Source organism: Phyllostomus hastatus, unplaced genomic scaffold, assembly GCF_019186645.2.
Source record: "Phyllostomus hastatus isolate PE091 unplaced genomic scaffold, TTU_PhHast_1.1 phas_contig_196, whole genome shotgun sequence".
NCBI lineage: Eukaryota > Metazoa > Chordata > Mammalia > Chiroptera > Phyllostomidae > Phyllostomus > Phyllostomus hastatus.
This window is the reverse complement of record NW_025333709.1, coordinates 17,118,518-17,132,649: the sequence shown is the minus strand read 5'-3', so window position 1 is coordinate 17,132,649 and position 14,132 is coordinate 17,118,518.

Here is a 14,132-nt window from a genome sequence, read left to right as displayed (position 1 = left end):
TATTTATTTATTTGCACTTCAATTTTAAAGAGGATTTGATTTTTATATTTTAATTTTCTTCTGTACGTTGCATATAGGAGTAGGTTAACATTCACATTTCAAGCGTCTCTGTAATGCTGAAGTCTTACCTCATTGCTTAACCTTTCAGATGCTATGTTGAATAATGCAGCTAATCCGGGCTGCGTAACTGTGGATTTCAGATTTCGGTATGAGGTTGACTTGAAGTTGATTTATTTAATGTACAATCTTGATCTATTTCATAGGTTTTCCAGGGCAAAATCTATACTTCCAATCAGTTTCCTGGGCGGGTACCTAAAGGAAATTTGTGGCAGAAACGGATTCATCATGAACCTTATAAAACTTCATCTCAAGGACTCCTCACTTGCATGGCCTCCCTCCAAGGCCTTGGAAGGGACCCAGTCCTGTGTTCACACACACATACACGTGGGCGATATTTTCAGCATTGAATAGATTGCCCATGTTCTGGTGTGACCACAGACTCTTTTCTCTTTGACTTCACTTTCATCCCAGTTTTGCTCCTGTTAGGCGGTGTTTAAGGATCTGCACTTATTTCTTTAGTCTAAATAAAGAGAAGATGATTGGGAAACACATTTAGTGTAATTTTAGAGAGATTCCAGGTATGTGGTCATGATGATGTTTGTGTAGGGTTCAAATACTGCTACCTGTCTTGATACAGAAGTGACTTCCAGTAATGCTGCTAGTGTCCACCAATCTGACCCCGTAGGCCTGGTGACAAACTACACAGCCAGAAGAAACATAACTCGGACACCTTCAGTATGTCAGTACCAGAAGCACGTGGGCAATAGAGAAAGAGAATCAGATGCATAGAGCTGGTATTCAGTTTGGACCAACCAGTTATTAGGCACAGAAGAGATTTTCTTCCAGCTGATGTCTATTCAAAATCAAAGTTACCTTGTGTCAGTAAAATACTCAACAATGAAGCATAGTCGATTTAAACTACACTACATTTTGTTTTAAAATATGAACTGTGCAAATAGAATTTATCAATATCTCTATGCTTTTTCATATAAACATCAAAAAATGACTGCCTAAGGACACGTTTTATTCATTTGAACTATGAATGCTCAAAAATATGTTTTTATCAACCATGACAAAAAAATGACTAAAATATTTTCCATTATTTCTATAGAAAACTATACTACAATTATTCTATTGGAAGGGAAAATCACAGAGAATAGAAGAAAGCCAGTACTATAAATCATAACATCTACCTAGAGATATAAGAGAATAAATTTCCACCATAAAACAAGAAAACACTCAGAAAACAAGAAACCATAGAAATATGCATACAATAAGAATGCTTGGAGATTAAAAACATGATAGCAGAAATAAAAGTGGCAAAAGGAGGGTTTTTAAGATAAGCTTGACAAATATCTCAAGAAAAAAGAAAAGAAAAACAGAACCAAAGATAAATATATGTAAGAGAGGCACTGTTTAAAGTAAGTTCATGTATTGAACTAGACTATTCAATTTATCATTTACTGAAAAAAATGGGAAGAGAGAATGTGAGGGGAGAGAAGAATAAAATAAATAATTTTAAAAACATTTTGGATACACATAATTATCCGTACTGAAAGATCTAACCAATTGCTAATCACAGTAAATGAAAAAATAAACAGAGTGAAGTACAGCTTAGGAAATTTCAAACACTAGCGACAAAAGGAATGGCCTATGGAAGGAAACAAAGCCTGTGGAAAGAAATAGGAAAAACCAAAAAAAAAAAAAGGTTTTACAGACAGGAACCAGGGTCAGATTGGCTTTGAACTTTTGAGCAAGACTAGATGGACACTGCTTTTCAAAACCCTGAAGGGAAATTATTTTCAAACTAATGTTCTCTATGCAGACAACTTCTCAAACAATGCATTATCAAGTGTTGTTCGAATTATTTTCAGAAAGACAAAGTTTCTAAAACAAAGATTTTTAAGGTACTTTCTCTCAGCAAGTTGTTGAAGGATACTCTGAGGAGGGGGGGAGGGAGAGAGAGAGGGAGTTGAAAAGGAAGTTCTGGAATCCAAGGCAAGAGTGGATCCAGCAAGAGGAGAAAAAGGACGGGCGGAGGCATTTGCTGTATGCTAAGGGCACAGTAATCCGCACTCTGACAGTTTTGCAAATGAAAAGGATTGTAGATACATCGTCTGTATCCTAATGCAGGTGTCAGTTTCTCTTGCTGCATAACAAATCACCACGAACTTTACAAACTCAAAACAATACCCAATTATTGCCTCATGGTTCTGTAGATGAAGGGCATGGACATGGATGGAGCCCTAAGGATCTGTTTGGGATTTCTCTGGGAGAAAACCAAGGGGTTGGTTTGTCTGATTCCTTACTCTGGAGAACATGGGGGAGAACCTGCCTCCAGGTTCACTCAGGTTGTTGGCAGGGTTCAGTTCTGTGCTGCTTGTAGGACTGAGGTTCTCGTTTTCTTGCTGACTTTCGACAGGTCCATTCTCAGCTTTAAAAGGACACCTGCATCTCTTGGCTCCTGCTCCTCTGTGTTGAAAGCCAGCACGGGCGGGTTGAGTCCCTCTCACACCGTGAATCTCTCTGTTCTCCAAGCCTGCCTCATTTCTCCTGCCTACTTTTCCACCCCAGCTCTTTCAGTGGGTCTTCTGCCTTCCTCTTCTTTTTCTGAGGGCTTGTGTAATTACATGTGGCTTTCCAGATACTCCAGTGTAATCTCTCTATTTAAAGTCAGCTGATTAGCAACCTTAATTTTGTCTGCAAAATCGTTTTGCAGCAGTATCTAAATTAGTGATTGATTGAATAAACGAAGAATCTTGGGGAATATCTTTAGAACCTATTCTGCCTGCCACACCAAATAATAGTACTTGAATCACCATAATAATATAAACACTGAGTATTGATTTGACTGAAGTTTTTTTATGTAAAATTCTTGAGATGATTAGAGGGAGAGTATTTTTGCATGAATTTGAAATTTTGTGGGGGAGGAGGACTGTCAGAGACCTAAAGTACCCTCCTATTACACAGAAATATCTGAATTTGAGAAAACTTGAAAGAGGACCCAATCACTGAGAAACATGGAGGTAAACTCCAAGACAAATGAGCTAAATGAGTTAAAAGTGCATGCTTCTAAAAAAATATGATGAAGATTTGGGGACAGAAAACTACTTTTTGTAACTCTAAACCATGTAATATTATTTTTGTAAGTTAATACTTTGTTAATAAGTTATTCACGACCTTAATAAAAATTTAAATGAGCAGGAGCTTCGTTAGAAATTGTGTCAATTCTTTCTTAATTTATTGACTCGTCCTTCTTAAAGATGATATATGGGCTTCTTTTGAAAGATTATGGATTACATTTTGTCTTTTCTCCGATATCCTTTTGTCCATGAACATTGGCACATGTTCATAAAAATAGGTGATGAGGCTAAGTTTGTGTACAAAATTAACATGCTCGAGTAAAGACTCAAATCTTGGACTCATTAGCTTTCTTATAAATGAGCTATAATTGAAAATGGTTGACTGAATTTGAGAGCAGTAAGTTAATGATCCCGAGAGGTGTATTTGACTAGTTTTCTTAAAGATTAGGATTTGCTTAAAATATATTTGAAAAGACATTTACCACTGATTGGTCAAACATTTAACTCCTAGAACCAATTAGTATTGCGTGAGCTTTAACCATCACTATAGCTCCGTGGTAAGGAGGTCACGTGCCTCAAAGGAAATAAAACCGAGGACACCCATTGTCATAAAACTTTGTCATAATACTGAACATCACCGTGTAAGGCTGGGACATTGTTACGGTCCCTTTCTCAGAGTGGAAACTTTGGATAAATTTGCTAATTTTAAGGCATAATCTCCTGAGCATGGCAGTAAATATTTTTAGAAAAATTATTATTTTACAAGGCAAACATAGAAATGATACTTTTCAAGGTTATAATGCAAAAGAAAGCATATTTTTGAAAAAGATTGCCTTTGTGGAGACATATAATGTATTTTATATATTTTATTTTTTAATTATCCAAAGTGAATTGATCGAAGAATGTACATATGCTTTCTTATTGACAGATAAGCCCATTCATTCTAAGATTATGTGGAATCTTAGAGAGTTATCATTCATGATTCCAGCAAAATTTAAATTATTACAGATGCCAGGTAAATTTCCATAGTAAATATTTAATGCTTAAAAATGAGCAATTAGTCATGTTTAGTAAAAGAAAACAGATGCAGCAATTAATAATATTTTAATGGGAATGGAAGGTACAACACAAAATGTAGATGAGTTCTATTGTTTGGTATCTCAGTAATCTAGAAACTATGAAACATTCAGATTAAACATTAATCATTCATGGGGCAATTAATTTTAATTAAGGCAGGCACAGAATCCCATATGGTTTTAGACATCATCGTATTCGTTAATGCAAGTAGTCTGAGAGGAACTGTTTGGACTGTTTTGGTTGACGGCAATGGTGGACGGCCCTGGAGACACCTGGTCGGTCCAGCACCCTCTGGTTTTTAACCTGCTGTGTCTCCGTGAGCATGAATCCGCGTTTAACAGTCTTTGGCACGATTGAGTGTGTGAGAAGAATTTATTCTGTGTATTATTCCTTTGAAAATCCCTATCACACACTGTGCTTTGTCCTTGGGAAATGGGATGTGCTCACTTCACACATTTTCTGGATATGAGCTCTCTTGGTGTCCTTTTGAATATGTATATATTTCTTTCTTTCCCATGCATCCCCAGACAGACCCATATAGAAAAACACATTTTTATGTTAGTACCTACATAGTAGTGTTCTTTTTTTTTTTTTACATATGGTGTTCTGTATGTATTATTTATCTATTGCTGCATAACAAATTACCCCCCACATTTAGAGGCTTACTGCAACCAGACTACATACTATGTCAGCACTGTCTGCAGGTCAGGAATTCGGGAGCAGCTTAGCTGCTCAGTTCTGGATGGAGGAGGGGCCTCTCATGAGAGTGATGCTGAGGTGGCAGCTGGAGCCACAGTCATCTGAGGGCTTATGTGTGGCTGGAGGACCTTCCTCAGCAGAGACATGGTTATTGGTACGAGACCTCAGTTTCTTTGTTTTTTTATGTATTCTATTTTTAAATTACAGTTGCCATTAAATATTATGTTAGTGTCAGCTACACAGCATAGTGGTTAGACATCTATATAATTTACAAAGTGGTCCCCATTAAGCCTAGCGCCACCTGGCAGCACACACAGTTATTGCAATGTTATGGACTATATTCCCTGTGCTGCACTTTACATCCCCGTGACTATATTTCCACTGCTTTTCTGTACTTGTTAATCCCTTTACCTTTCTCACAGCTCCCTGACTCCTTTCCTATCAGGTAAACATCACTTTGTTTTCTGTATCTGTGAGTTTTTCTATTTATTTATTTTTAATTTTGTGTTTTAGATTCCACATATCAGCAAAATTATATGGTATTTCTCTTTCTTCGACTTATTTCACGCACCATAATACCCTCTTAGTCCATCCATGTTGGTCCTAATGGTAAGATTTTATTATTTTTTATGTCTGCATAGTATTCCATTATATATACCTTCTTTATCCACTCATCTGTTAATGAATGCTTAGATAGTAGCTTCCATATCTTGGCTATTGTAAAGAAAACTGCAATAAATATAAAGATATATGTATCATTTTGAATTGGTGCTTTGTGTTTTTTCAGATAGAACCTAGAAATGGCTAGTTTCTTTTTTTATTTTTTAACTTTAAAGAGGGAGAGAGGGAGAGAAATTTCAATGTGAGAGAGAAATATTGATCAGTTGCCTTCCTTGAGTGGGATCAAACCACAACCCAGGCAGGTGCCCTGACCAGGAATCGAACTCACAACATTTTGGCTTATGGGAAATGCCCAACCAACTGAACTATACTGGCCAGGACAGGCAGTTTCTTAATGGATCTTGCCTCAGACCATTTTTATGTAAATCTCCTTCTAGGAGATTTTGTGCCTTTGCAACATCGCAGCTGGCTTCTCCTAGAGCAAGTGATCCCAAAGAGCAAGGTGAAAGTTGTGATGTCTTTTATGATTCGTTTGGCCATATTTCCCAGTATTCTACCGACAGACCCTTTCAGTGTGGGAGGGGGATTACACGAAGGCATGCACACCAGCTGTTGAGCATCACTGGAGGCCATCCTGGAGTCTGGTGACACAGTGCTTCAAGACACTGGTGACACGGTGCTGACCGTGTGGACTTCCAGGGAGATCCTACGCTTAGGAGCCATGCTTTATTCCTCTGTCTACCTCGGCGTCTACCAGCAGCTAATTCCTTATAAAGGAGGAGCTTCTTAAAAGCAAAATAATGTGTTTCAGTTGTTATACCAATGCAAGTTTTTCTAAACTTCTCCATTCTACACATTAATAACAACATTTACTGTCTCAATATTAAACATAAAAATAGCATTAAATAGAATGCATTTGAAACGGTTGTTTTGCAAAAGGAACTTGACTTGTGCTATAACAACCTAACATGCATGGTTTTATTAAGAATTCTATTAGTTTTTGGAGGTACTGTTAAGTTAAAAGTGTCCTTTTATCTGAAAGGCACAAAGGGTCACCAACTTGAAAGAGCTAAACTCTTCTCCAGGATAAAAGCACTGGAGATATTTCTGACTTGTTCAGGTAAGGTTAAAAACACTTTAGTGTTTATTGATAACTTTTTTTCTCAAGTAAGCTATGATTTAATAGACAATGCCAGCTTACCTTGCTCACCAGTAAGTACTATCATCATTGGTTGGAGTGATATTACTTTGAAAATATCTATTTCTGAGAGTGGAAAATTCAAATGTTATTTTTAGGTATTCAGTGCAGAAAGTGTTAGCTTAGAAAGTGTTAGTTTTGAACCGTAATTGCTTTTCTCTGTTTCTTGTCTAAAGTAACTCTTTTTTATACTGAAAGAAAATTTAAAAAAAAAGGAAATAATGCAATGACTGTTGCAGCCTTTTAAAGCATCAAAAATAGTAGCCACTTTGCTGAATGTTTTTTATCCTCTTTGGTTAGATTTACTTCTTTCAAATGCTGATATGAATATAATGTTCTGGGTTTTTTTTAACAGCAATTATATAACAGAAGATTTTGTGGATTGCCATACCCCAATTATTCTGTCTAGATTAGGCAGATTTTTAAGAAATTAATTACAATGGTTAAGGGAAGATGAAGTGTCATTTAAAAAGTACTTTATTTGATCCATAAGTTTTTAAAAGATTTTACTTATTTATTTTTACAGAGAAGGGAAGGGAAGGAGAAAGAAAGGGAGAGAAACATCAATGTGTGGTTGCCTCTCAGGTGCCCCTGCACTGGGAACCTGGCCTGCAACCCAGACATGTGCCCTGATTAGGAATTGAACCAGCTATACTTTGGTTTGCAGGCCCATGCTCAATTCACTGAGCTACACCAACCAGGGCTGATCCATAATTTTGATCATCTTTTTATAATGTATTTATCTATTTTCTGCCTTTAAAACTACTCCTATGGGGGAAATAAGTCTTCACTTTATTTGGTACCTATTTATTAACATTTCTCATTATCCAAGAAATGTGTGTGACTCCATTAATATATATTCACTATTTAGTTGGTATGAAAGATTATCAAAATCCAAAGTTCATCTTTGTTTCTATCAACTATTAATGTTTGTATACATGAGCACAAAAGCCTGAGCACTGATATAAGAATGTATACCCTGATATCATTTCTTTTTCTCAATATAGATTCATTACAGAAAATTATAAGGTTCTGAAAAAATCAGTTCATTTAATCAAGTATCTATTTAATGGGATTCTGATAAAAAACTTGAGTTTTATGATTTTTAATAACTTTAATACTCATGTCCAGAAAATAATATTCAAAATGTTGATAAACATTGTATTAGTAATCTACTGCCAGATAAATTTTGACAAAAAACTTAAAGGTTTAAAAACACACTTAATATCTCGAAGTTTCTAAAGATCAAGAACCTAGTCACTGAAGATCTGATTGCTCTGGGTCCATGCCTCTCCCGAGACTGCATCAGTGTGTCAGCGGGATGGGCCCTCACCCTCTCAGGCCTCAGCTGGGAGCAGCCCCTGCCACACTCGCTCCCGTAGAGTGAGGATTCAGCCCCTCACTAGTTGTTGGGCAGAAGCTGTCATTATCTCCTTCCACATGGGGCAGTTCACCAGCTGCCAGCTGGGAGCATTGCACCAAAGAAGCGAGAAGTACTAGAGAGGATAATGGATGTTTGGATCTAAGAATCCAAAGATACAGGTCCTGTGGAAGAAGTTTGTTTCTTTTCTCTAAAAAAGCAGCAGGTGAATCAAGTCTCACTTCTCTGAAGCCCTCACTGAGCAAGATGCACATCTACATTTGCAGGTAGGACTGAGGGCAGCAGAGGCCTCACTGGAACATTCTTCAGGGTGATGCTGGCTCTTATTTCTAACACTGTAGCTCTTTCCCAGGCTTTTCAGCAATAGAAACAATGACACAAACTCACCAATATTCTTTTAATGAGTTCCATGTCTCCTCAGGTTCTGTTGCCTGCGGCTTTGTATCCTGATGAATGTATTTATTTTCCTCACTCGTCATCCAGGCTTTCTCCAACAAAACATGAGTTTTAATACAATATGACTGTTAAAAATTATGATCAGATTAACCAATGTCACTCCAATAAATTTAATTAAAAAATATTAGCTTCACAAATGGAATACAGTCAAATTTACCTTTTTTGACAACTAATACCAATTTTCAGAAGTTTTTATATATTACTCTGTAGATGTGGAATTAATTTATATTATACACAGTCATTTACATTTATTATGCACTTTTTCTATGTGCCAAATATTGCCTAATGGCTTTCGCATAGATTATTTTATACAATTCTCATTACTATCTGAGATTTGTTGAGAAACAGATTTTGTTAAGAAACCTCAAATGTTGAAAGTTTAAATAACTAACTCAAAACAATACTGCTAACAAGTAGTAAAAATAGGATTCAAATCCAGATGGTCAGAAATCTTGACCCTTGCTTTCAGGCATAATACTATTATATGTGCTTTCAAAGTCCATATTAAACAATAAAAAGCATGGCACCATTCAAACTGAGATCACCATAGGATATAAGGCACAAAAAAACAAGTGAAGATCAAGTAATTGTGCATTGGGCTAACATGACAACAAGCACACACCCAGAGTTACCACAGAGAGAGTGAAACAGACAAGTTCCCTCGAGCAGAAGCGTACAATGACTACACCTGACAAAGACGGCTACGTATAACAAAGAACTGCTACAAATCAACAATGACAGTGATGATATCTGATAGATTATGGCAATGAATAGGAACAGGCGCTTCACAAAATAAGACATAAAAAATTAAATTAAAAATGCTCAACTTCATATTTCATGAGGGAGATGTAACTTAAAACTACAGTGGTTACGACTATGTCCCGTTTCTCCCAAAAGCTGAAGTGAAAATGATTTACATTATCTGGGAAATGCGGGGTATCTGAAAACCCTAAGCATTGATGCATGGGGTGGATATTTCTCCTTCAGAAAACTCAGAGCTGAACAAATGCAAATCCCGTGACCCAGCAGTTAAACAACTGGTTACATATAAGGGAGAAATGATTCCATAGCTTAACCAAAAGCATGAAACTATGTTTAAAAGAGCACAATGTTTTATAAGCAAAACAAACTCAATATGCATCAACAGTAAAATGGATAAATACAAGCAGTGGGCAAAATTTGCATTAAAGTTATAATACAAATAAATAATACAATAATAAAAAAACAATTACACAGGAATAAACTCTGTGTTTCCCACACTCAAGACCGTAAATCTACTTTTGCTCACCCCTGTGCCTTGTAATGTAGTCACAAATTGTGTCCTGCAGGGCAATAGGAAGGCACGAATTATTGCTATTAAAACCAAATATGCAGAAAAGTGCACAGATTGTCAGAACACAGCTGGGTGAAGTTTTGCAACGTAAACACACCTGTGAAAGCAGCATTGGGTTAAGCCTTAGAGCACACTGGCATTACAGAGTCCCCTCCCTGTGTGTCCCACCCATCCCAGTCACTATCCCTGCAAAGGCTGCCGCTGTTTTGATTTTCAGCACCAGGTAGTATCTCCTCCTTTTGGACTTCATGTACACTGAATCAATCAGCACATGCTGCTTTGAGTTTTGTTTTGTTGGTAAACATTGTTTGTGAGATTCTTTCATAAAGAACACATTTAGGTCTTGTAGGGGTATTTTCTTAAACTAAGTGAGAGAACACAAATCATATAAAAATCAATTGCTCAATTATATCAGCATGACTAAAATTATGTATAAAATTACCATCATGAAAACAAAACAAGTGGGGAAGTAATTTACATCACATAAAAGAAGCAAATGATTAATTTTACAAATATACAAAGAACTATAAAAGATAAATATTCAAAATATAAGCTAAGGATCTTAGCTAATTCTCAGAAGGTGGAATCTACTTAGCTAAAAAAATGATAATAGTTTTTCTCTGTGGGGTAACACACTTTCATAAACTTAGCAACTGAAAACAACCTTTCTAATCTGATAGGTGCCATGGGCCAGGTGTCCGAGCACAGGGCGGCTGAATCCTCTGCTCGGGCTCTCACAGGCTGGAATCCAACTGTCAGCTGAGCTGCAGTACTCAGCCTGGTCTCAGGACCCTCTTCTAACATGACTCATGTTGTTTTCAGGAGAATTCAGTTTCTTGCAGAGTCCTCACTTTATCAACAGTTACCAAGTGAGGGCCATTCTCAGCTTCTTCAAGCTGCCCTCTGGCTTTTCCTCATGACCCCCTGTTCCCACAGGGTAGCAGTGTATGTGTTCAAAGCTGGAAGGAGAGCATCTCTGGATTCGAATCTCTCCCTTTTCAAGAGCTCCCAATAATTAAGTCCCGTCCAAATGATCTAATTTCATGTCAATTGACTAATAAACTCAATTAATTTTAATAAAAATCCCCAACCCTAATTACATCTATAAAAGTTATTTGCCAATAGCAGAGAAGAATCACAGAAGTGCTCTCTGATCACATTTGCTGGTCTCGCCCATAACCACAGGGCTATATAAGTGCATGTACACCACGGGACAAGACTCTTTGAGGCCATCTTAGAATCCTGCCAGTCACAAGCATCATTTTAAAAATGATCAATCTCTCTACACTTAAGTGAACAACATGTCATCTCAAATTTATTGGTTTGAATATTGAAAACCCTGGTCAAATTTGTCAAGTATTATTCAATGAAGATCTTTCATATACTGCTGGCGGGGGTTAAAATTATATAATCATCAAGGAACTTTCAATGGAGCTGCAGAGAAAGCAGAAAATGAGTGTATCTTATGACCCTATAATTATACTGTATATACATGTTACATATAACTTTGTGTGAGAGTCCAGCAGAGTCAGGTGTGGTGAAGAGAATGATGTGAAGGTGGTGAACAAAGAGTAACCAAAAGGAGGAGCAGTAGCTAAAAAGTAGTGCTGACCCACAGAGCTACAGAACATTTCCTAATCTTCTCTCAGTCTCCAGGGCAGGGAAAGAAGAAGCTTGATTATAGATCCTATCAGCATTCCGCTTTGGAGAGGCTGTGTTAACAATGATGGCAGGGTCACAACGCTTTTTGAATCATTAATAACAGAAAAGTTTTCATGCTCATCTTTGATCTAACTTTATAAAGTGTGGCTCTCTGGCATTTTCTAAAATGATTGTAATGAATAAAAGACATCAGCAGGATAATAAAACTTGATATTGTGATAAAAATGAAATACCACCAGGATCTGAGTGTTGGCCATTGCCAAAGGAATTCTATGAGATCAAAGGTGCTCTACTGAGATTGTTTCATGAAGAGGCCTTGTTTTTGCCTATTTACTTTGATATGGTAGTAGTTATACTCAGCTTAATGGATATTAATATCAGAATATGAGAAAGTCATTAAAGTAGCATTTATTAATTTATTGTATTACACTAACTGCTGTTATTTTGAGACCACTCCATTATTCATTCCACAGGTTTTCACTTTTCCTTCAGAACCATTAGCACGTCAAAGTGGAACATATCTATTTGTCTGTCTATCCAAAGCATGTTCACGTAAAAAAAACCCCACAAATACTTGGAGTGATGACAGCCAGATGTTAGAATAGGAAGTTCCAGACTCCATTCCTTCACTGAGACACCAACTTAACAGCAATATGTAATCCACAAAGTGTAAAATTTCTGTGAGAACTCTAGCAACCAGTCAGGAAATCCCAGTGCCCCAGGAAAGCTCAAAACCCAGAAGATAAGATGAAAATGAAGAATGAAACTGTTTTATTTCACCCATTTTAGTTTCTCCACCAACCTGGCACAGCTCCCGGGCAGGAGGAGAAGGCCAGTGTGTGGCTTCTCACATGGGAGGGAAAGAGAGGAGGGGACCGTTCATTGAACACACTGGCTTTTCGGGAACCTCCATGAGGCATTGGTTTCTGTCCTGATAGACTCCACACAGTATGGGGAACCACATACTGTGGGTTCCCGGGGATGGTTGAGAATTAAAGAAGCTCTGGGGTTTACAGCAGTGCCTGAAAACCTGCCATACTCATATCTATGAGAGGAAGCAAGAACTCCTATGAAGCTAGTGGATAACCTTTCTAAATGGGAATTGACATGTGTATGCCCGACTGGTGAAGGTCTTTTCTTAGATGGAATCTGTCAGGAGAGAATGGGAGAATGGCTGATTTTCCAAATGAACAAATCACAACAAAATGTTACAGGTACCTGAAGAAACAGGGAAATGTGGCCCAATCAAAGGAAAATATAAATCTCCAGATATAGAGCTTAAGGAAATAAAAATCTACAAATTACCTGAAAAATAATTCAAGGTATTCATATTAAAGAAGTGCAGTGCATTACAAGAGAACACAGATAACTAAGTGAAGTTAGAAAAACAATGTAGAAACAAAATGAAAATATCAATAGAGATAGAAACTACCAAAGAATCACACAGAAATTCAAAGATGAAGAATAAAACAACTGACTTCATGAACTCACTAGACAGGTTCAAGAACAGACTTGAAGAATGAGTGAACTAGAAGACAAATCAATTTAAAATATCAAGTAACAGGATAAAAAAAAAACAAGAGTAAAGGAATGTAAAGATAGCTAAAAGGACTCGTGAGTCACTATCAAGATACCCCAATATATATATTAAAGGGACCCCAGAAAGAAAAGATAGAAAAAGAAACAGAAATTTTATTTGAAAGAAAAAATGGCCAAAACTTCCCACATCTGAGGACGGAAATGGGCATACAGTTTCAGGAAGTTCAAAGAACCACACCCAGAATCATTTCAAGGAAACCCACATGAAGACACATTAACACCAAACTTGAAAGTGTCAAGAGAAAAGTGACTGTTCGTATGTAAGGAAGATCCCAGAAAACTGCCAGTGGCTATCTCAGAAGAAACATCACAGGTCAGAAAAAAGTGACATGAAATATTCAAACTGCTGAAAGGAAAAAAAAAAAACAAAATACGACAAACCAAAAAACAAACAAAAAACCTTAAACCTGCTAACCAAGTATACTACATCCAGCAAAATTGTTCTTCAAAAGTAAAAATTAAAAAAATTAAAGGTTTTCTCAGATAAACAAAAACTAAGGAAGTTTCTCATAGCTAGACTTACAAGAAATGCTAAAGGGATTCTTTCAAATTGAAACAAAGGGACACAAGACAGAAAGATAAAAATCACACAAAAATGTAAATCTCTCACTGTTAAAGGTTAAAACTCTACAAATACAGAGTCCTGTAATACTGTAGCGGTATTATCTAAATCACTTTTAATTCAGCTATAAAAGTTAAAAGACAAAAGCATAAAAATAACACAAATGTAATGGCATGTTAATGTACACAAAATATAAAAGGATGCAATTTGTAACAATGTGGAGAAGGATAAATAAAAATTAGATTTTTTGTATACAAATAAAATTACCAGTTGAAATAGACTATTACAAGATGTCTTTACATAACCTCATGGTAATCCCCTGGTAATCACACAGAAAATATATATAGAAGAGTCATTAAAAAATGAATCATAAAAAAATGAGAAAGAGCCCTGGCTGGTGT